This window comes from Perognathus longimembris, chromosome 2 (assembly GCF_023159225.1).
Source record: "Perognathus longimembris pacificus isolate PPM17 chromosome 2, ASM2315922v1, whole genome shotgun sequence".
In the NCBI taxonomy this organism is placed as follows: Eukaryota; Metazoa; Chordata; class Mammalia; order Rodentia; family Heteromyidae; genus Perognathus; species Perognathus longimembris.
The window spans coordinates 93,560,299-93,585,288 of record NC_063162.1 but is presented as its reverse complement, the minus strand read 5'-3'; the positions used below and the strand labels follow the sequence as shown (position 1 = coordinate 93,585,288).

Below are 24,990 nucleotides of genomic sequence, written 5' to 3'. Positions count from 1 at the left end.
ATAGAACATTGAAAATTCTTCAAAAATTCCAAAGCAGTATTGCAAAATGAGGAACTAATTTAAGGTTACCAAGAGAGTGGCTGCTTCTTGTTAGAAGTGTATGATGGTCAATTTTAGTCTACTTCTAGTAAGATAACACTAATCGAGATATTTGGCTTTATGTTTACTTTTTTATCATTTTAGAATTCCCATGATACCCAAATATATGAATATATTGCTTAACTTCAGTTACCTCTGTGACTCAGTGGTAAAATTGGACTTCTGAGAAATAGAGCCCAAATATTTAAATTTGAGCCCCAATACATAAAATGCCTGGTTTCATAAAGTAAACTTTAAATCTGTTTTAACTGCACCAAATCACATCCCAGATTAGGAGGTTTATATTAATAATATACAATAATTGTTCTTATTCTAAAAGTTATATGAAAGTGTCCTATTTGATGATACATCAGCATAATCTTAGAAAAAGAATACTTTTCTGGGAGTCATTGGCTCATGTCTGTAATCCTAACTACATAGAAGGCTGAGGTCTGAGGATTGATGTTCAAAGCTTCAAACCTAATGTGTCTGTGATATTTTGCTCAAGTTAACCAACAAGAAACTGGAAGTGGAAGTATGGTTCAAATAGTAGAGCTGAATTAAGTGGTACAGTGATGGGTTTATTGACTTGCTCATGCTCAAAAGTCAAAGTGCTACAGCAGCAATGGCCGCTTAGTTCAAACATACGAAATACAAAATTTTCCAGAAACTGAAGGTTTGAATGCCAACATGGTGTTGCAAGGAAATAACTCAACAGCAAGCCACATGTGACAGGTCACAGGAAAAATTTCAGCACTATAAATATTGTATAAAATTACCTTTAAAGTACATACGCAAGAGTACCTAAAATACAGATGACTTTTATGTTTAAAGTCTTCTCTTCAATTTTTTTTTTTACTGTGTATGTATAAATATTCCCAAATCTGAAAAAGTTCAAAATCTCCAAAATATACTGTGGGTGGTTCCATGGATTTTAGATAAGGGATGCTCAACCTGTAGTGTTAAACAGGACTGTGAACTGTTGTCTAGTAGTAATACATAGAGACATACTTTTCTGCAGATTTTTTTTTGGGGGGGGTCGGTTGTGCGGTTTGATCTCTGGGCCTGGGCACTGTCCCTGACCTCTTCAGCTCAAGGCTGTTAGTCTACCACTTGGAGCCACAGTGACACTTCTGGTTTTGATGTTTACTTGGAGGTAAGAATTTCACAGACTTTCCTGCCAGGGCTGGCTTTGAACTGCAATCCTCAGGTCTCAGTCTCCTGAGTAGCTAGAATTACAGGCATGAGCCACTAGCATCCAGCTTCTTTCTGCAGATTTTATGAAGAGCTCTGCTTCAAGGAAGCAATCATTCTAATGGTGGCATTCTGATAAGTGGTTAATGGCAGAACTGTAAATATTATAGGGTATAACAGGCTCAAATGAAGACAGAATGAGAAAGCAAGAACCTAGAGATACCAGGAAGGACCAGAGTGAGACTGATTCCCTCAGTCAAACCAGTTTCTTTGAGTTCTTTAATGAAAAGAGTTGAAGTTTATACCATGATTCCACTATGCATGAATCTTGGGATTTTTTTTTAAGGAAATATGCATATTTGTGTCTCAATGAATAATTCAGGAAAAATCACATAGCTCTATCCTATGTTGTGTCCTCTGTATAATTCTAAATTATGACTCCTTTCAAACATTCTCAGATATTTGGATCAGGAGAATATCTGTTCATTACTACAGGCAAAAATTGGTTTGTCTCTACCAACCAGATGCAAGAAAAACCAGTGCTCTTTCTGGAGTTCCTCTACAGTAAGATTTGGTTTGCTTTGCTAGACTTTCCTGGCAATTGCGTTGTGCCACCAGAAAACACTTGGATCATTAACATTTACTGGCCTCTGAGTCACTTACTATTTAGAACAAATGAAGCTTTCTGAATATCTCTGCTGGGAAAGTTCTCGGACCACAGGAATGTGGTAGATCCAAGAAGGACAGGGCAGAGGTATGATGGAGTTAATAACCCAAGAGTGACTCTCAGCCTATGAGGGATAAGTAGTGGCTAAATGTCTCCTCCTCCCCCTCCTCCCCCTCCTCCCCCTCCTCCCCCTCCTCCCCCTCCTCCCCCTCCTCCCCCTCCTCCCCCTCCTCCCCCTCCTCCCCCTCCTCCCCCTCCCCTCCCTGAGCCTAGATCGCCATAGTGGAAATAAGCACACAAACAATGTAGGTGTGAGCTCTATGCACTTCTTTCCTTCTTTGTTTTACTTCCTTATCTCATCCCTGTCATTTCCCAAATAGAGGACACATATTTGAAGCTTTTAAGAGATTTTTTAATGAAGAGTTCTCATGACAGTTTATCTGCAGTAAAATGAGTGATTTGGAGTAAATGATATAATTGGGGGGAATTAAACTGACAGCCAGTGACTAGGCAAATCCAGGGTCCAGACCTTTCTCAGGTGAGCATTTCTGTAGTATATGCCATATCTTGGCTTTGTATTTAGGTGATATTTAATATGTTTGTGCTATGATGTGTATGCACGTGTGTTTCCTTATGTGATAAGATAATGTGCCATGCAGAGACTACACTTGTATAAAGTAGTTTCTGGTCCAGAAACTACTTGGGGGGTTTGGGGGAAAGCAGCACAATGGTGACAGGAAAGTTACACCAGGCAGCTGGCATGAAACTATGTCCTTATGTTTATAGTATGCCAAGTAAGCAGTGGGATCCTGCTTTAACATTCACATGGAAATGAAGGCCAGAAGATCTGAAGTCAATAATTCAAAAAATCTTCCTCATCTTCCTACATTTAATGTGTTCACAAAGAGAAGAGAACCTGTAATTTTATGTAGAACAAATAAAATGAAATATCTTGGCAGGGGTAACCAGGGATTTAATAGGTTTCTAGGAATGGCTTACATATTTCTTCTTGTTAATTCCTCTGCTTTAGAAATACTGGCTTTGGGGCTGGGGATATGGCCTAGTGGCAAGAGTGCCTGCCTCGTATACATGAGGCCCTGGGTTCCATTCCCCAGCACCACATATACAGAAAACGGCCAGAAGTGGCGCTGTGGCTTAAGTGGCAGAGTGCTAGCTTTGAGCAAAAAGAAGCCAGGGACAGTGCTCAGGCCCTGAGTCCAAGTCCCAGGACTGGCCAAAAAAAAAAAAAAAAAAAAAAAGAAATACTGGCTTTAACATCTCTTAAGAAAAGAGCATTCAGTTCCTTACAAATGGAACAATGTCATTCTTTCTGATAGAGGCATAAAATTCCATTGTGTAAATGTACCACATTTTCCTGATCCATTCATCTATGGAGGGGCATCTGGGTTGGTTCCAGCTTCTCGCTATGACAAATTGTGCTGCGATGAACATTGTTGTGCTGGTGGCATTACTGTGATTTTGTTTGTGGGCTTTTGGATAGATACCCAACAGTGGGGCTGCTGGGTCATAGGGGAGTTCTATATTGAGCCTTCTGAGGAATCTCCATACTGCTTGCCAGAGTGGCTGAACCAGTTTACATTCCCACCAACAATGAAGTAGGGTTCCCTTTTGGCCACATCCCCTCCAACAATTGTTATTATTAGTTTTCTTGATATATGACATTCTTGCTGGGGTGAGATGGAATCTCAAAGTTGTTTTGATTTGCATTTCCTTTATGGCCAGTGATGTAGAGCATTTTTTCATATGTCTATTGGCCATTCTCATTTCCTCATCAGAGAAGTTTCTTTGTAAGTCTTTAGCCCACTTGATGAGGGGGCTATTGGTTCTTTGCGGTTTTGTTTTGGAAGAAGGTAATTTTTTTAGTTCTGCATATATTTTAGAGATGAGGCCTTTGTCTGTTGAATGTCCGGTAAAGATCTTCTCCCAGTCTGTGGGCTTTCTGTTTATCTTGAGAGCTATGTCCTTTGCTGTGCAGAAGCTCTGGAGTTTTATGCAGTCCCATTTGTCCAACCTTTCTTTGATTAGTAGCCTTTCAGGGTCTTTGTTAAGGAAGTTCTGTCCTGTGCCAAGGAGCCCAAGTGTTTCTCCTACTCCTTCGAAAAAGTTATACTAAGTGAAGTGAGCCAGACCCAAAGAAACATGGACTCTATGGCCTCCCTTATTGGGAATAATTAGTACAGGTTTAGGCAAGCCATAGCAGAACATCACATGGCCCAATAGCTATACCCTTAGGAACACCTAAGATGATGCTAAGTGAAATGAACTCCATGTTATGGAAAAAAGTGATATATCACAGTTGTAACTACTTTCAACGTCCTATGTGTATGTGTAGTTTCTATTATTGATGATGTTCTTGTATCACCTTCCTATGGTTGTACCTACACTATCTCTGTAATCTTATCTGAGTATATTGGAAACCGTGTTTACTGGTATTGGAAGTAGGAAATTCAAAGGGAATACCAAATTTGAGAGACACAGGGTAAAAAAAGAGAAATAACTACAAAAGCAATACTTGCAAAACTGTTTGGTGTAAGTGAACTGAACACCTGGGGGGGGGGAGAGAAAGGGGAGGAGGGAGGGGGGCATGAGGGACAAGGCAACAAACAGTACAAGAAATGTATCCAATGCCCAACGTATGATACTGTAACCTCTCTGTACATCAGTTTGATAATTAAAATTTGAGAAAAAAAAAAAGAAAGAAAAGAGCATTCAGGGCTGGGTGTTGCTGGCTCATGCAAGGAATCCTAGCTACTCAGGACGTTGAGCTAGAAGAATCATGACTCAAAGTGAGCCCAGGCAGGAAAATCAATGAACCCTTATCTGCAACTTATCACTGGAAAATAAAAAGGTGGAAGAAGAGCTGTGGCTTAAAGTGGTAAAGCACTAACCTTGAATGAAAAAAACTGAAGGACAGTGCTCAGGCCTTAGTTTAAGCTCCAGCCCCGTACCAGCACCAAACGAACAAATATTTAAGTGGTATTAAGACCCACTGGATGTAGGTACTCATATACTTAGAAACTGTATCTCCACAATAAGCAATGAGAAGGTAAGGGAGTCCTTGTTTTATTCAGACTATCCTGCTTCTTAGGATTTCAAGATTCATTCCTTTTCATTCTACTCTAAGAAATGGAACGATATTCTAGATCATTTGTAAAGGAATGTAATTTGTAAAGGACTTGGAAAAAATTACATTAAGTGAAATAAGTCAGGCTAAGAGCGACAATAGTTGCATGTTTTCCCTTATATGAGGAAGCTAGAAGTAGCATAAAAATCTGTAAGTAAACACATTGGGTGGAATGCACATGTTTGCAAATGTTTTAACTGAAATATGGTCTCCAGGGAGAACTCAAATAGTGTAATTCCTTAGAAAGGCAAAGTCCAACAAAATAACCCCCAGGGAACCAAGACTTGCAAGAGGTGAAGTGGTGCTAAAGGAAGAGGGGTAGACTAATGAAGAGGCTGGGAGTGCAACCAAGAACTCTGTGTTTAAGTTTATATTCTACAAAATTAAGAAAAGTAGGAAAGAGATGGGTTGAAAGGGATGGGTAAGAATGGTACATGTGGTGACATTGATCAAGATGCATTATATATTCATAAACTGCTTTGTTAAATGGTAAAAGGTGAACCAATGCAACAGCAATACTTACAAGACAATATGCTGTAAACCAACTGTACAACTTGGGGGAGGGAACTGGGGGGGAGGTGGGAGAAAAATGAGGGAGGAAGTAACAAGTTTGATAAGAAGTGTACTCACTCTCTTACATATGAAACTGTAGCCCCTCTGTACATCACTTTGACAATAAATAAATTAATTTTAAAAACTAACAATCTAAAAGTCCACAAAGAGACACCTGTTTTAAAAGTTAAATTCCTTTCTTAATCTAGAAATCCATTTTTTTTTCTTCCTGCATCGTGATAAGTTCTGGAATTTCCTTTATCTGACTGGTATCAAAATTAATAAATTGTACACTGTTTCATGCAAACTAAATTTAACAGCAGTAACTTAAAGGGTTTTTGTTTTTCTTTCTACAAACAATTGGATTCATATTCTTATATGATGTTGACCACAACAGATAAAAATTGAACAAAGTAAAGTCTATTGAAACAAAAGATTTAATTAGAAATGACAGTTGTTTGGGAGTTTATTTTTACTGGACAAAGGCTAGCATTTGATTGTTTATTTTAAGGATAGAGAGTTTACATTATAGAGGTATTCATATCTCTATTTCTCTCATTTTGCTGTGACACACTTCCTGGATTTTTCAGACCATTAAGACAACAGCATTCTGAAGAGTTTCCTGCTTAATTTAATTCTGTCAACTGATTACCATGGAAACTGTTGACATCCTTTCCTCTTTATGGAATGAAACACTGGCTATGTGTCAGATAGATTTTCTGGCACAGAAAACAGGATAAGTTTCATAAAGTAATCTGCAATTCAATTGAAGAGTGCCTTTAAGGGTGATCTAGTGGGTAGAGACAAACCACAAGGCTAGTTCAGGAGTGATGTGAACTAGAAATGTTTTCTAACAATTTGGGACAGGTTCCAGCCTAGTTATAATCAAAACAAAGCAATGCATGTTGGACTGTTTTATTAAAAAGGAAGTTGAAATTAATTCTTTGTTGTGTACCAGCACAGCAAAACCAAAGCAAAGAAGACTGTGGCAGCGAGTAAATACATCTAAACTTATGAGAGATTTTTGAAAGCAGATTAATTTGTAGAATGTGAGCAGTTAAACAGGAAAAATCATTTGTATCATGAACTTTAAATAAAAAACTCACCCATTTTGACAGGGATTTTTTTGAATTGTATTTTTAAAGTAGCATTGAGTGTATTGCATTCAGTGGACCATTATCTTAAGACCTATGCTTTGAGGCAAAGCTCATATTCAGAGATTATTTATCAATCTCTGATATATTTTTATGGGGAATTCAAGAATAAACAGCCAATTACAATCATGATAAAGAGGAAAAACTTATTATCATGCTTAACATAAGCTTCATATATTTAGTATGTAGGGGTATATGGGTGTGTATTCAGTAGTTTATATGACCTTATTTTTGTCTTATGCATAATGCAGCCATCAGAAGTACAATTTGATAGAAAAAATAGGCAAATATTAGAAGAAGAAAGCTGTCTGGAAATGATAAATTTAAATATAATATGGCTTAAACTTAGATTACTGTGTGCTATTTCCTATAATATTTAGAATTTGTTTGACCTTTGAAATGCTAAATGAATTTCAGTCATCTACCTTTACCCCAACTTATAGTGAGCTCTATTTTCCTAAGAAATAAAGGTGAGGGCACCAAAAGATTTTGACCCACCTTAGTTTTACTAGCAGATACCTAATGCATAGTATTTTGTTGTAAAGCTGATGTACAGAGGGGTTGCAGTTAGTAAGGTTGAGCACATTTCTTTTCAGTGTTATTCCCTCCCTGTTTTCTCCTGCTTTCCCTCCTCCTCAAGTCCCTTCTCCAACAAGTTGTAAAGTTCATTTCCAACAGCGTCTAGTGAGTATTGCTGTTACATTGGTTCACCCTTTGTCCCATGATTTCTGTGACTCCCCTCTCCTTCCCCAAATCAGATAAACTTATATACAAGACAAAGTGGATGGAAATCAGACACAGTGATCACAGGGAATAAAACAGAGGAGGAGAAAAAAAAGACAAAAGAAATAACTGTAAGCAGTACACTAAAAATAGAAAAAAGAAAAACAATGACAACAAAGCCTTCTTGTTTCCATGTTGTGGAGATCATTTCGATTAGCATCGTTTTATATGGTCAAATGGCTTGAAGTTTGCCTATATAAAGTCATTGATTTTGAGCCCATGTTCAAGTTGAAGTGATTAATAAACATTTTTCCCACCTCTGACATACTTCTCTAAAAAATGTGTTATCCTAAAAGCTTTATTTAAATGAAAATTCACATGCACAAAGAATACTTCCAAAAAGGAGCACATATATACTAAATCTAAAAAGAATATAAAATAATTGTATACATTTTAAGTATTGTAGTTAAGACATTTCAAAGCATAGTTTATAATTTGAGGAGGAGGGAAGATTTTCTTTGGATTGTTCAGATTTCAATATTATATTCAATGTTAAAATTAACTGTGTCTTTGGATGTTATGTGAAACCTTAAAGCAACTCTGTTTTTCAAGTTGTTATTAAGTAGTTTTACAAAGGAGTTACGATTATGTAAGTCAGGTTATAAGTGTATCATACTGAAGATGGCAGTTGGTGAAGTTTGTAGTTGTAAGAAGTTTGAACTATATTGACTAAGTTATCAACATTGACCTATGTTTCTCAGTGAAGTAAATTAGATTTATGAGCCCTGTAACCCAAATTTATTTTGGGATCATTGCATATACTAGCAAATTCCTCTCTTTATTTTCCCATTCTCTTCTCCTATATCTTTCTTGATCTCCATCCCCCTGTCTCATTTTTTCTTTCTTTATTTTCCTCTTTTTTTAAAGAAATAACTTTTTTACTACTGTGTAGATTCTGGCCAATTTTTCTATTTTTCCATTTTAATTCTTTGAACCCAATTCAGCAATGTATGCATACATTTGTTTGAATTTAATTTTATTGTCAAGGTGATATACAGAGGGGTTACAGTTACAGTAAAACAGTGAGTATATTTCTTGCCAAACTTGTTACCTCCTCTCATTTTTCTCCCACCTTCCTTCCTCCCTAATTCCCCCACCCAATTGTAGTTAGTTTATAACGTATTGTCTTGTAAGCATGGCTGTTGCATTGGTTTGTAAAATGCACAAACTCTATCACTTGATTGATACTAATTGATACCAGTGAAAGAATCCTTGTTACACAGAAAGTATTTGTAGAAAGTGAACACACCTTGAAGCATGGAACTTACAACTCCGGTTCTGCAGTGGGCAGAATAGGACAAGTAAGTAGAAACTAAATGGGTATCCTGGATAAAAATGTTAGTTCCACTTGAAGAACATACCAGTAAATAGCCGTAAGATGCTTCATGATGAAGAGCTTTTGGTCACAAATTTTGGGGATGTGAACAAAGAGATTACTGAATTGTGAGATGCTGCTTTTCTTTTTTCTCCTTTCTGTGTGATCTGTTATTTGCTCTTTGTTTTTCTTTCCTTTCCTTCCTCTCTCTTTTCCCTTTGCTTCTTTTACTTGGTTATGTTTTATGTTTCACTTGCATATGTATTGCTTTGCTTCTTACTATAAAGGAGCAGATATTTAAAGTGAGAAATCTATGGGTGAGAAATAGTGGTCAGTTATTTGAGGAAAGAACCAGACAGTGTTGCAGCAGTCTCTCGAAGGAAAAAGGCACACTTCTATGTCTTTCACACTTACATAGAGACTTTCAGAGATATTAAGGTTAAGACAATAACATGTTTCAAAAATTTACCTAAAAATAATAAAAGTGTTTATTTTACAAGGATGTAAAGTTGGGGCTGGGAGTATGGCCTAGTGGCAAGAGTGCTTGCCTTGTATACATGAGGCCCTGGGTTCGATTCCTCAGCACCACATATACAGAAAATGGCCAGAGGTGGCACTGTGGCTCAAGTGGCAGAGTGCTGGCCTTGAGCAAAAAAGAAGCCAGGGACAGTGTTCAGGCCCTGAGTTCACGGCCTAGGACTGGCCAAAACAAAACAAAACAAACAAAAAAAAAACTGCACAAACAAGGATGTAAAGTTAAAGATACCAAATGGAGGTTGGAAAAGGCATTGAACATGGGCGTCCATCTTCTGTATTCCCTTCCATTCACATCTCTAAAATAATTAATGAAAATACAACAGAGGTCAGACAAAACAACTTTTGCTTGTTGTGGTAGAATTAATAAGAGTACTTATTTCTTTTCCTTAGGAATAAAGACGTCTGATGTGTTGACTGCAAGTTTAGCTTAGTACCCTGCCTCTGATTTCTCTATATTACAGAAATTTTATTCTAGCCTATGCCTGCATACCCCAAGCTTTCTTACTTTACCATGGCCAGTAGGATTTAACATGACTATCCTTTGGAAATTTGGGGGAACTTGAAAAAAAGTAGTCAGCCCCTTTTGTTCTTTGCTTTTGTTTCTCATTCCTGATCCCTGGAATGCAGATGTTGCCATCTTAGACTGTGGAAATAATTTGTCACACTCAAACTGACTGGTAGGTCAGAGATGCCACAATCATTCCAGATGTCCAGATGTCCTCCTTGAAGCCTCTCCTTCTTACATATTATTTCATTTGAAAAGTTTATAACCAAACAAAATTTCAATTAATCTGGTTATGGACTCCTTACAGGAAGGTGAGAGATCGGTTATCCTTTTTTTTTTTTTTTTTGGCCAGTCCTAGGCCATGAACTCAGGGGCCTGAGCACTGTCCCTGGCTTCTTTTTTGCTCAAGGCTAGCACTCTGCCACTTGAGCCACAGCACCACTTCTGGCCATTTCCTGAATATGTGGTGCTGAGGAATCGAACCCAGGGCCTCATGTATACGAGGCAAGCATTCTTGCCACTAGGCCATATTCCCAGCCCCCGGTTATCCCTTTTAACTCTCATATTTTCCCTTTGCTCCTCAGTGTTCCCAGTACACAGATATAATATTTTGTTGTGTTTTCAGAATATTCTCCAAATGCCACTGGTCTAAGTATTTTCGTATGTTTTTCTCCATTTAAATCTTGTATGTAGTAGTGGGATCAAACTACAGATGAGAGCTAATATACTATCAAAGAGATCATTAGAATCAACTTTCCAGTCTGGAATGTAAATAAACACAGATCTATCTGGTTACAACCTTAAATTACTCCTAGTATTTTATATTGCTTCCCTGATACTCTAAGATCTTTCTTCACATATGTCTATAGCTGATAGATTTGATGGGACTAAACTAGCCAGTGTGCTTTGCAAGAAAGCTCCAGAAAATTTCCCAAGGCATATATTAGAAAATAGTTAGATCAATTTCTGGTCATTAGAAGATGTTAAATATTGCCTTGTTTATTTTAGGAACTCTTAGCCACTTTCATCATGTTGCCCTTTCCTCTTGTGTTTGGAACAATTTTCTTCTGTATGGATGGAAAACAACCAGAATTTTAATATTCTATAATGACACGCATTCTATTCATAAAAAGCACTGTCATTGGCAAAATGTGAAGTTTATTTAATGAATAGTGTGTGTTTTTGCTGGTCTTCTAGAGAATAAGGCATGGCATTATCATGTAGATCATTTAAGGTGCTCACTTCTATTCTGACACTAGATTATCATTTCTTGTGCTCAGTTCACTTACTGTAGACAGATGTGAATATAGTATAAAGATGTTTTCAATTAATGATTTCTAACAAAGCCTTCAAACAAGTTGAATTATATGTGTTTGTTACTGGGGAGTTGTTCAGCAGTGTGTCTGAACAAGAGGGAATAGAATTGTACCCCATCCCTCAACTAAAGAGGTTCAGGCCTTGCCCAGATGACAACCTCTCTTTGGTCTTTGCACACTAATTTAGGGAAGCTACTAGCAGCTGTATCTCTTAATGTCTTCTCAATCAACATAAGCCTTCCCTTGACCAGAAATATAAAAGCACAAATGGCATCATTACACATTGGTGCCTCCCATTTGGCTCTAAAGTAACTTGTATTTTCAAGTGTTATGGAGAAAGTTCTTAAGTTAGCTATTCACGTGGCCATTTGTTTTATTGACAACTAGGAACATTTCAACTTGCATTTATGAGTCTTTAAAATGTTTCTATGCTTGGATTTGTCTTTAAAGACTCAGGTTTACCAGACTGTGTGTGTGTGTGTGTGTGTGTGTGTGTGTGTGTATGTGATGTGTGTGTGCGTATGTATGTATACATATATACATATAGCAATCTGGAACTCTTGATCCTCAAACAAAACACTTTCTGTGTTTTTTCAAATATGTTTCATGTTTCTTTCTTTTTTGTTTTATGTTTCCTTCTGTTACCCTTTTTGGTTTTTGATTTATTCTTCCACTTGGTTCTTGTTTTCAAGTATATACTGTACATAAAGAGTTTTCCATGTTTGTTTGACTACTAAATAGAAACAGGGTAACAACTGAGCTCAGGACATGGGAACATTTTGTTCCATCTTCAACTTACTGAGAGTTTGAATGCTTTGAAGAACATGATGTTAAATGTATCCACACACATATATGTGTGTGTGTTAGTATATATATATATATTAATTCACAAGATTTTTTTCTACTTTGGATATGTGACATAAAAAGGATTATATATAACTTCAATCAGATGTTTCTTAGTTTGAATACTAACACATTTACTGAACTTACCTTTACTTTAAGCTTATATTATTTAATTTGTGAGGAAAGCACAAGTTCCTCTGTCAAGTTGGAAAAATTTTTGAAATTTTCTCAATTTTTATCTGTCAAATTGGAGGAAGTATTTCCTATCTCACAAGTTTGAAGTGAGAATTAAAGTAGACATTGCACTTTAATCCAGACCCTTGCTCATAGTAAGCACAAAACAAATGGTGATGGTTACCTTATTGAGAATAATAGAAGTCCGTTGTTTTAGAGATTGTGATTTCACCAGAGTTCTGACTAAAGCTGTGCATTTTTGTGCTGTTTTAGTTAGATTTCAATTTACAGTATGCCCAATTCATTTGAGTGACTTTGATCAGGATGCACTGTATACATAAATGAACACATTAAATAGGAATGCTCTTGTACAGCTATCTGAAGATAATAAAGTAAGAAATAAGCGCTATTGCCACTAGACTTGCTGTGAAGAATAGTAAACTTAATTAAACATTTGTACTTTTATGTTCTTCTGAACTCTCAAAAGCTATATCTTTATTTTGGAACAGGGCACAGCAAGCACAGGAAAGACTTAGTACATAGACTTTTCTGCCTGTGCTGGCCTCAGACAGTGATCCTTCAGGTCTCAGCCTCCTGAGTAGCTAGGATTATAGATATAAGGCATTGGCGCACATAGTTCTTTGTAGTTCTCTGACTGATAGATTTCCCATTTTGGCTAAGAAAAATGTAACCTGCTTTTTAATTGGCAGCCTGTTTGAAAGGTAAATGAATAGTTCTTTCCAAAATGCATAAGTCAGGGCTGGGAATTTGGCCTAGTGGCAAGAGTGCTTGCCTTGTATACATGAAGCCCTGGAAAATGGCCAGAAATGGCGCTATGACTCAAGTTGGCAGAGTGCTAGCCTTGAGCAAAAACGAAGCCAGGGACAGTGTTCAGGCCCTGAGTTTAAGGCTCAGGACTGGCAAGACAAAAATAAAACAAAATGCACAAATCAGAATGGAAAGACTGATAAGCAAGAATATTTTAAAATCAATACCATCTCTTTATTAAAAGACCCAGTAAGAGAGTGAAAAAATAGGGTTGGGAGAGATGTAGGTGAATGAAAGAAGTAGTGGTACACATAATCTGGACATGTTGAAATGAAACCCTTTTGTACAACTGCTTACTGATAATAAAAATAAATTTTAAAAGAGAGTAAAAAGGTAACCAATGGACCACAAAAACATATGTGCAGGACATACAACAAAAAATAATTTTCACCATAAGTAAAAAAAAAATCCTACATATAAATAAAACAAAAAGGGAAACCAAAGAAATAAAAAGCAATTCAAATGGCCAACAAAAATAACAAAACACACTTTTTAAAAATAGCATTTAGGTGAATATAGAGTAAAAACTCCCAGGAGAGATGATCACATCATTCAGTAGGTAATATATAATTAAAATCTGATAATTTTGAGTTTTTTGAATATGTAGAGACATGGAAACCTTATCTTCTTATAATTACCAACATATTGTAAAAATTGCCCTTATGTCATAAGGTTAAATACATTCAAAGTAGCAGTGTTCCTAATAGCTAAAAACCCAGAAACTCAAAAACATATCAAAGAAGGAATAAAGGAATAAATCACATAATTACAGATTAGACTCTCACTTTAAGTGTATGAAGGATCTCTAAAAACACAATAATGGGCAAAAGAAGTCAGATACAGAATACCTACTACCAGTTTCCAATACAACTCAATCCCAGGGCAAAAAAATAGCTATAGTAACTAGAAATACAAAGCAAAGCGAGTGATGGCCATTGCATTTAGTAGAGGTGAAGATGGAATGAACATATTGATTTGAGACACTTAAGGTTATGTATTTGTGCCTTGTGCTTTTTAACTTTATGCATTTTTATGTGACAAAAAACATCCCATCCATCCCGTAAGAATGGAATTTACCTTGTGAGTGTTCTTTCTTTTCTGAGTATCAAGAATCACTACTGTTTATACCCTCATATTTTGCTTCAATGGCAATCTTTAAACACTGGGTACCTATTTTGTAGTGATTCTAGTACCTATATTATGTTAATCCAGCTCTTGAATCCTGTGTAACATTTTATTCATATAAAATGTTCAATTTTTGTTGATGATAATAACTCAAAGCTTGATGACTTACACACAATTATAGATTGCAGATCTAGATAACGCTTTACTTATCTTTAAAACATACTTGTGGTATCATATAATGATGACAAGGAAAGGGTATTACAATGGAGATAAAGAAGTCCAAATTGTAAACTTTTTTTTTTGCTATGTGTTGCCTTCATAAATCGCTTTAACTCTTCCATGTAGTGAAATTTTCACATGTTAAACTTGGTGTTTGGGCTGCTTTCAAGTAGTAATATTCTTTCAATTCTTGGAATACCATATTATGAAAGGATTCTAGGACATACGTTGAGAATCCCGTGAAGAAATCATGTCAGAAATGCTAGAGAGTATAAGGGAAAACACTTGGAGAGCATCCCTAATGTTCTTTGAACATATAAACATTTTTAAATCTAAAAATATGCTTAAAAGTTTAAATTCACATAGAAAGTGGGGGAAAATGTGATATTACTCCACAACAGTAAACCACATTAATAGTTTTCTCAAGAACAAGGAGATGAGTCACCAACTGACTGTAACCAAAACATCTTAGAGGAAATTCAGAAAGAGAACCTGTACTGAGGAACAGAAATAATTATCAAGGAAATAAAAATACACATAACTTTTCAAAAGCTAGGGCATTAGTACTTAGATGCCCAATTTTGCTATTTTATTTCATGGATATCTGTAGGAAAAATAATCTATTCAAATTACTTAGTTATTTGATATTATTGATCACTAATGTGAATAGTAAGAAAATAATAATATTGCAAGAGATAAAGATGTTAAAAGCTAGTACCTAGCCATTAAATACTCTTGTCTGTTTATAAACTTGCTAGGTAGTAGCTTAGTTTACTCCTATGAATATATCCACTGATAGAGACCTTAGTATATTTGGTTATTAATTTTATTTAGTTCTGAAGAGAGTCCTCATATTTTCAGAGGGCTACTTTGTTTTCAGACATTGTGTCACAATTTCCCAAAAGTAATACTTTTTACTAAAAAAGCATGTGTACCAGGTTTCTCTCTATTGTATGTTATTTTTCCAATAACACTTCTGAGAGAGGGCTGCATGACTTATATTTCAAAGAGTAGCATGAATCTATGTTTTGGGGTCCTAATGTTTTATAAATCCTGTTTAGTGGTCTGAAAAAAAGAATTCTCTATTTCATTTTCATTGGATAATCTTATTTCATTTTAGGTAACAAACGGAATATAGCTTATCAATGAACATAGTTTGATAACTGAATACAATATGATCAAGTCATGGTAAACTTATTTGGTTTCTGACTTTGAACATGTACAGACACTTTCTATTTAAGGCCATATGAAGTTATAGAGTAAAATACAACAGATATATTTTGAAATAAAAGTTAGAGTAGCATCTAAGTATTACATAGAACAGAATTGCTTTCAATTACTTCCTCTTTCTGCTTTTTTTTCTGTCACAGAGAGTTCTTCGGCAAAACTGGAGGCTAATATGTTAGAAACTATTCTAAAATCTTAAATACTTTGTTAATGGAACAAGAAAAATATTTTCTCAGGCAAAATTTGTTTCTATTCTGTTTTATTAATACATGTTTGATGAATGTATATGCTAATGGAGGTTTTCTGTAGAAGGACTAATGCTAAAGAAACCCCAATAACAGAATGACTGGTTAAAAGTGGAAATGCACCATTGGATTCTGGGTTATACAGTCTGATGCTGTAGTCCTGGCTCCTCTGTGATGTGCACAGCTAAGGCACTAATGATGCCGTATCTTCAATGTTCCTAGGGTGCAGTGCAGATACAGCCTGAGTTTTTTCTTTCAATCAAGACAAATGGATTCTTAGTTACTAGTCTTATACTATGTTCATTCCTTACAATTTAAACTTTTCTTTGTGAGATGCAAGATTATACATTATGTTCCAATTCTTGGCTGTTCTATCTGATTTAATCAAGTATTCATCCTGTCAGATGAGTAGAATGTGGGCTTTTCCTGCCCTTCATTTGTCAGTGGGATATGTGAGTCTTACTATATTCACGCAGGACTGTTCTGTACTGTTTGCAGAGTCTGTTCCACAGCTTTAGTCTTTCATTCTGGGTGCTGGTGGTATGTGAGAATCAATCTATCCTGTTTCCATTGCTCAAAGAGAGTCCTCACAGCTTGGACTCCATAATTTTGATTGTTTATTTATTTTATTTTATTTTATTTTGGCCAGTCTTGGGGCTTGAACTCAGGGCCTGAGCACTGTCCCTGGCTTCTTTTTGCTCAAGGCTAGCACTCTGCCACTTGAGCCACAGCGCCACTTCTGGCCATTTTCTGTATATGTGGTGCTGGGGAATCGAACCCAGGGCCTCATGTATATGAGGCAGGCACTCTTGCCACTAGGCCATATCGCCAGCCCCTGTTTATTTTTTTTAATGTCCATAGTATGTGGGTCATTGTGTGGAAGCTCTCTGTGTTTAAAGTAGAAAACCCTCAGGACACAGGGGTAGAAAATAGACATTTGTTACGATCCCACTTATTTATTGAGCCTATCACATAAGACATAGTACAGATAATCTCAAAGAGAAATGTTTTTTTTTGTGTTGCAAAAAATTTCAACTTAACTTAATTTGTGGCTTTTTTTTGTTCATTAAGTTGGTTTTATCTTTACAGATTTCTGTCAGGGATAACAACTTACCTAATTTCAGCTTTCATTAAAAATAAATACAAGAATTTATGAATTATATACTGTGTAAGAAGATGATCTGTATATTGGAAACAGGAAGGGAGGAGATAGGCCTTTTGGGTGGGGCATGTTGACATAGTTGAAAATATGCACCAAGGAAGGTTTAAATTTAGTTTGGCAAATACACACACACACACACACACACACACACATACATACATACATATATATGGAGATATTCCAAATAAAATATTGAAAGTTCACTCTCAGACAACACCTACTTCTCACACAGACTGGTTGGGAGTATATGAAGCCCAGATTGGTCAGGCATATAAAGGCCACATTTGTCAGGGAGGTCACTTGACTTTCTTCAAGAAGTAAGCTTAATTGATATTTCAATTACCTGAAAAGGTACAGTAAATTTGTGATGAGCCCTCAATTTCATCCAGACAATATGAAAGTTGGATTAGAAGTATTAAGTTTTAATGAAATGGATTGATTGTGTGTGTGTGTGTGTGTGTGTGTGTGTGTGTGTGTGTGTGTGTTAGTTTTGGGGATTGAACATGGGGTCTAGGCATTGTCCCTGAGCCTTTTTACTCAGGTCAGTGCTTTACCTCTTGAGCTATAGCTTTACTTCTGGAGGTTTTGTTTTTTGTTCTTTGCTTGTTTGTTTGTTTTCATTAATGGGAGATATGAGTCTTTAGGCTGGCTTCAAATTGCAATCCTCAGATCTCAGTTTTCAGCCTCCTGAGTAGTGAGGATTTTAGGGATGAGCCACTGGCAACCAGCTATGTTATGATTTTGGGGTGGAGGGTAACTACTTCTATTTTTTGTAAATGTCAGCAATAAGGTAAATAGCATAAAATCCAATAGCAGACAGTGGTCAAGAAAACAAAAAATCATTGCCAGAAAATGGAGAATTTCTCAAGTAAATTGTATGACTTTAAATTAGTCTTTTGAAAATGCAAAGGTCAGTTGTTTAAAATCCAAGTTCAACTACTTTATGTGCATATTTAAGCAAATATTCAGTCATGCTGTTTCATTTTCTAGAAGATAGTTTACAAACCTCATTCTTTTCATTTCTGTTGGGCAACTCAAGAAGAAACACCAAATTACCAAACTGAATCTAAACCAATGAAATGTTTCAACACATCGTTTCTCACGTCTACAAAAATATTCTTTTTCTTTCACATTTTATCTGGGCCACTTACAGAGCCAACACAAATGGGATTGTTTATGTGAGGTAAAAAGCAAGTAATCATTGTAACATGAACATATCAAACACTTTTTGAAATTTAAGTGGACATTCCTGGAATGGGTTAGTTCACAGATGGGTCTATTTAGGTCACTGTCCCTCACCCTCTGGCTGAAGCAGAGTTCGTATCCAAAGAGCAGGATGCAAGTTGCACTCTACTTCTCTCTTTTCACAGGTGGATCCATTCGATAGCATTATTTAGTTGTTTAATAAGCTCTCAGATCACTTGAGAAACTCAGAGCAATAGAGCTCTGAGGATTATAGCAATAAGAGTTACCTACTCAGTACATCCACCAACCAAATTTTTCTTCTTTGACTGTGGAACACCAACGCAGTTCAGATACTACCACTTGATGAACATGATTCTTTCCCCCATTTTCTTTGGGGGAGATTTGAGTTTTTTGATTTTTAAAGAAATGTTTTTCCTTAACAATAATCTGTTTACATGACAAAGTTTTGTTCAGTGAGGTACAAAGGTAAATCTATTTTGAGCTTCTGTAAATGTTTTCTCGCCTTAAAAGGGGGATTTTCAGGCTTTCTTATTTTGAATTTTGTCCTGTTAGGATGTGATGTCTGGTAATGATGCAGCTCTCATGTTTACATGAAATGTTTGCTTCAGGATGAAGCCAATCTGAAAATGCAGAGAGAATTCACTCTTGGTAATACTCGGTAATTCATGTAACACGGGCAACACCTATCCTACATCTAGAGTTGTTTATCCAATCACCTCATATTCATTCAGAGCCTACTGGGTACCAAAAATTAATCTAGAATAGCAATGGACACAGGAAAAAAATGCAATGCCATAAAACTTCCATTTGATCTGGAGAAGGCTGTTATGTCACAGAATAAATTAATAAATTATTCCGTGCAGAAGAATGTGATGAGCACAATGTAGAACAAAGTAATAAGGGAAGAAGATGCACTAGGTGGAAGGGTGTTGGCAATTATGCACTGAGGTCAGGGGAGGCCTAAATGAGAAGGTAACATATTAAAGACAGCATGCATGGGTGAATAAAATTTCCTCCTGAGTTTTTCTCTCCCCCCTCCCCCCATTATCTGCTGACATAAAGATTACAGATGAGTTTCTAAGATCTTCATAAGAACCAGTAACTCCTCGCTTCTCAGTATGGGTGTATCTGCAGTGCTTGGTGTCTGATATTATAGGCAATTTCAATAATTTCTGAGTTATTGCCACCTACTGGTATTTGGGGCAAATGCTCTGCTTTTCCTTTGTCGAGTCATCTTCCTTCGGGGTGGGTAGATATCAAACCACAGGCCTTGAGCTTGATAAGTGGTAAGCAAATACTCTACCATTTGAGCCACATCCACAGTACCACTATTCTTTCATTCTCTCTCTTTGTCTCTTCTGCTTTTTTCTTGTATCCAAGGACTAGGGCTTAAAATTAAGGCTTCTTCCACTTGACTGCACTGTCCACCCCCAAAGGCCAACATTTTACCATTTAAGCCATGCCCCCACTTTTATCATTTTGTGTTTGAGACAGGGTCTCTCCTCTACCATTTCCTCTTTGGGTCTAGAAGTCTATCCTCCTCCTGCATCAACCTCTCAAGTAGGTGGGATTGCATGAGTGTGATGCCACACCTCTGAGTCATCTTCTTGTTACTTTGGCTATTTAACTCAAAAATAGAGAGAAGGGACTTGCAGGTAAATCCTAAAAATGGTAAGTACTGTGGTGAAAGTTTTCTGAAGACAAGGTCACATCTGATAGAGATTCAGGGAGGAAAAACAAAACCACTGAATGAATAAATTCCAGGGTTTGCAACAGACAAGGACTTGTCCATCTGATCAGATCACTCTCTTCAAGTGATGACGGTGATAACAATTCCTCCAGAACCCACAAACTAAAACTAAGATAATGATTAATAATCAGGACACACTGGGACTGTGGCTGCTTAAATACGAATAGCTTTTACCCTCTGCCCCAATGCTTTCTCTAGTAAAACCTAAAATCATGTCTATACCTCAAAGAAGAGCTGAGTTTTTTTCTTCTCTTTCTTCCTTCCTTCCTTCCTTCCTTCCTTCCTTCCTTCCTTCCTTCCTTCCTTCCTTCCTTCCTTTCTTTGTTTCTTTCTCGTTCTCTCTTTCTTCTCTCTTTCTTTCTCTTTCTTTCTTTCTTTCTTTCTTTCTTTCTTTCTTTCTTTCTTTCTTTCTTTCTTTCTTTCTTTCTTTCTTTCTTTCTTTCTTTCTTCTTTCTTTCTTTCCTTCTCTCCTCTCCTCTCTCCCTCCCTCCCTCCCTCCTTCCCTCCCTCCCTCCCTCCTTCCCTTTCTTCTCTTTTGATTTCTTTCTTTCAACATTGTATCTACTCCACATAATAAACTTCCTTTCTCTATCCTTTAAAAAATTCTAGCGTTTGCTAAAGGATTTCCCAAAGCATGTGAAAAAATAGTATCCCAGGATATGGGTATGTTTTTGGTTAATAGACAAAAAATGTTGGTGATAAATAAATTCATCAACCAAAGTAATAGACCTCACTATACTTATTTGTAGTAGAAAATTTTCCACATGGAATAATATTTGTCTAAGAAAATTCGAACCTTCCCTTTCTGTATTCTCTGTGAAACCTTACATTGTGAATTACTATGTTGGGAAATACTCAAGTGTGAGAGACATACTTAACATAGCTGGACACTTAGTGAACTCCAAAATATTCTCTAGAATCTGGAGAAAGGATGCTGCTGTCAAAAGATAACAAGCAGGATGTGGCAGGAACTGGCTTATATCTGCAATTCTAGTTCCTCAAAAGGCTGAGATTTGAAGATCATGGTTTGAAGCCAGTCTGGGCAGGAGAATCTCTGAGACTCTTACCTCAAATTAACCTCCAAAAAGCAAAAGTAGAGCTGTGGCTCAAATGGTAGAGAGCTACCTTGATCAAAAGAGCTCAAGGACAGAACCCTGGGCTCAAGTTCAAACCCTGTGACAGGCAACAGAAAACAAACAAACAAACAAACAAACAAAACACCCCTAACATAACAGGACGACTTAAACAATTTTGTGCATCATCCTTTCATCAGGAGTAAACACTTCTTTTTTTCAAGAGTCAGCTCCATTTGAGAGACTGCCATTGGCTAAAGCAGTGTTTTCTTAGTACCCAGCACAAAAAAGATAGGGAAAGTTTCTAGACACTCATTGAATGTGTAGCAGCCTCGTGTTTAAAGCATATTTATAGTGATTGAACTGAGAATATTCAAATCTACAACTGCTCCATACTTTTAACTCAGTATGTGAAATAATGATGTCATGATCTATTTGTCCACGACCCTGTCAATGACAAGGCAATAACAGCAAACCATTTTGACCATAAAATTTCAACCTTCTAAGCACACCTGTAGTCTTGCACCTACCTCAGGGTTTGCATTAGGGCAAGTCCCAAGGCAGGCAGTGTGATATTAGAGTGCATAAAAGACATTTATAAGGAGTTTTCATCTGTCAAGATTTCACCTTTTTCAGACTCTGGAGTTCTCTTGTAAAGTACAAGCAATTGAGTCACTTTCTACATAAAAATGAATACTGGATAAATGATATCTTACAGTGCTATTGTTTCCGAATTAAAAAATGTTTTGTAGCTATTATGGAAGTGGATTTTTATCTTAGAAAGTCAGCTGGACAGTGACTTTACAGATGAAGACTTTGGTCATTAAGATATAAACTTGGTATTTTCAAAATATTCATGTTAGTTATTTGGGAAAAATATGTAGAGATGCTGTACTTTGGGAAATTGATAAGCACTTCCCAACTGAATGATCACATATTCTATAACATACATTGCTGCCAGTACATTTCATGGATTCTATTCAATGTTTTTTTTTTAATTGATCTGCCAATTACCTTACAAACATAGTAGCTGGCCTTATATCAGAGCATTGGTGACTACTAGTACTAAACTGTAGCTACTGGGTTGATGATTTGGAAACAGTTTGGCGTATTTACCCTTAAAGTTAGTTCAATTTTCATGTGATTTTTGTCAAATAAAAGGAACATATAGACTTAATATAATAGGTTATATAAAGCCCACATGATATTTCCCAGTTAACTGGTGTGTGTGTGTCTGTGTGTGTCTGTGTGTGTCTGTGTGCATGTGTTTGTGCATGTGTGCATATGTTTGCAACAATGACCCTTTCAGTAGGCTCTTTGTAGCACTCTGGCTAATTAGAGTTAAAAAATATGGTCTGAAAAGAGAAAAACATAATTAATAAGGCTTTCAGTTTGGGGAAACTATGTTTTATTAATATATTCTTAAGCATTTAATTACTGACATTTGTATTTTTTTTAACAAATTAAATAAAAGGTTAACAGTTGTAAAATTATTGGGCATGAGGGGAATATGTCAAAGTACTTCAGCATATTTTTAAGATCTTCAATCCCAAACGATCACTGGTATTTACTGAAAACATTCAGTGATTTAGTAATTCTAATACACGCTTGCACATGCATGCATAGAGAAGAGAAAGGATGGTTTTCTCTATTTGCTTCTTAAACTTCAACTCCTGGACAAATTTACTACAGGGACAGAGAGTGTGATTCATGCTTGAATCATAATAAGCCTCTTTGATTGCTGAGATGAGGAACTGTGAAATCTCTTTTATTTGGTCAGCTTCAAGAAACAAATACATGTCCTGTGAAGTCTTCCTTCAGCATTTTGTAGTAGGGAAGGATCAAAGCAATGGGAGAAGTTAATTCAATATTCTAAAAATAAGTATTCTAAAAATAAGGAGTAACTTTCCCAAATAATTGTCTCCCTCTGTTTGACTTAGGGGAGAGGTGGGAGGGAATGTGACAGGCTAGGCTCTGGAGTCTCCACACGTGCTGGGCATGCATTCTTCTGGCTGCAGATCTGACTGCTTTCGTCAACAGTGTCTGACATCTCTCATAATAAACATTCAGTGGGTTCATGACAAAGGGTGAATAGAAAAATGAAGCAGGACACTGAGGCCAAAAGGGATGATTCCTCTGATTTGTCTCAGTCAAAACCTCATGTGACCTTCACAGGCCCCACCCCTCAAATCAGAGCCTATTGAGGATTTGTGAGTATTATTTTTAATACATCTTGGTTTGCTTGTGATTAAGTACTCAGGAAATGCACTAAAAAGAACATGAAAAATAATATAACTTGTAGGTCATATAGAGCATCACAGAATTTCACAGGACAAAGCAAAGAGCCACCTAATAATGTTGGGTTGAATCTACCTTTATTTTTAGTTATTTATTACTTTTGGCTTGAACTTAGGGCCTGGGCACAGCCCCAGAACTTTTCTTTCTCAAGGCTAGCACTCTTCCACTTGAGCCACAGCTCCTCTTCCAGCTTTTGGGTAGTTTTTTTTTTTTTAATTGAAGATAATATTCTCAAGGATTTTCCTGCCTGGGATAGCTTCAAACCAAGATCTTCAGATCTCAGCCTCCTGAAGAGCTAGTATATTAGAGATGTGAGCCACCACTGGTATCTGGCTTTTGAAACAGCTTATTTATACTGAGCCTGGATTGCTCAGTGCATAAGCTACTGTTATCTGTTAATATACCTTCTAGGCAAAGAGAACCATTCCAGGGGCCAGGAACATGGCATAGTGGAAGAGTGCTTGCTTTGCATGCAGGAAGCCATGGGTTCAATTCCTCAGTACCACATAAACAGAAAAGGCTGGAAGTGGGCCTGTGGCTCAAGTGGTAGAGTGCTAGCTAGCCTTGAGGAAAAAGAAGCTAGGGACTGCTCAGGCCCTGAGTCCAAGCCCCAGGATTGGCAAAAAAAAAAAAAAAAATCCACGTTTTAGTAGCTCTTACTCTAATTCTGCCATTTACAATATTATTCTCAAGGGGTTGGAAAATATCAAAAGTTTATCTGCAGAGGAGAACTCATCATACAAATAGTTTTATTCACAAACATGAGCTGCAGAAAAGGATCATTTGAAACATGGCTTCTTGAGTTCTGGCATAATGGGCTACAGGGACTCAACTGTTCTTCATCAGTCAGCTTGGGAAGAAGGGAAGGCAGAGGCATGCTGGCACATGGGTAAGTGCTCAAGCATCTAACCTAGATCTGTATGCTGTGCAAGACAGGGCAGGTTGTATTTACTACAGAGGCATGTGATAATGGGTCATGGAAAATACAGTTTGGGTTACGAGAAGCCAAGGGGAGGCTCCTTTATTTCCAATTTGAGAACAATCTTTAAACACTTGCCCTGCGTACTCCCACACAGGTCCCACAGACTATAAAGGGATCACTTGGGTTGAGCCAAGGGAAACAAGCATGCTACAGCATTTATTATTTGTTGCAAATATTTATTTTGTTCCTACTTGTTCCAGGTGCTGTTCTATTTCCTGGTGATGCAAGAATGACAAAAATGTTCCCATAAGAACTTCTGTGTCAATGGCCTCACTGCCAATCGGTCTCCCTCCTAAGAAGTTTCTGTGAATGACCCATTTCACTTCCATAAAAGCTAATATACCATGTGAAATTATGTCCTTTTCCTTTTGTCTTTCTTTCTTGTGGTTTTACCCCTCATATTACTGTAACTGATTTTGGTACCCTGGATATTGTATATATGTGTATTGGAACTAGGGAAGTGAAAGGCAGTACCCAAATAGAGAGACAAAGGGTAAAAAGACAAATGAAACAGCAATACTTACAAAACTATATTGTGTAAACCAGCTGTGCAACTCATGGGGGGATGGGGAAGGGGGAAGGCAGGAGAAAATGTATATTAACTCTGTGCTA

The 24,990-nt window shown here is 36.8% G+C and overlaps 2 long non-coding RNA genes across 2 annotated transcripts in view; one reads left to right on the top strand and one right to left on the bottom strand.

Moving 5' to 3' along the window:
- Positions 1-13,590, bottom strand: part of LOC125346850 — a 28,522-nt gene extending 14,932 nt beyond the window's left edge. The window contains exons 1-2 of the long non-coding RNA XR_007210046.1: positions 13,577-13,590; positions 8,448-8,457 (exon numbers count right to left, since the gene is read on the bottom strand). This is a non-coding gene — a long non-coding RNA (uncharacterized LOC125346850). The remainder of the gene's footprint in view (positions 1-8,447; positions 8,458-13,576) is intronic.
- Positions 1,764-24,733, top strand: LOC125346852. Its single transcript, XR_007210048.1, has 2 exons — positions 1,764-1,836; positions 24,579-24,733. It is a non-coding gene; the product is annotated as an uncharacterized LOC125346852 (long non-coding RNA).
- The last annotated feature ends 257 nt before the right edge of the window (positions 24,734-24,990 follow it).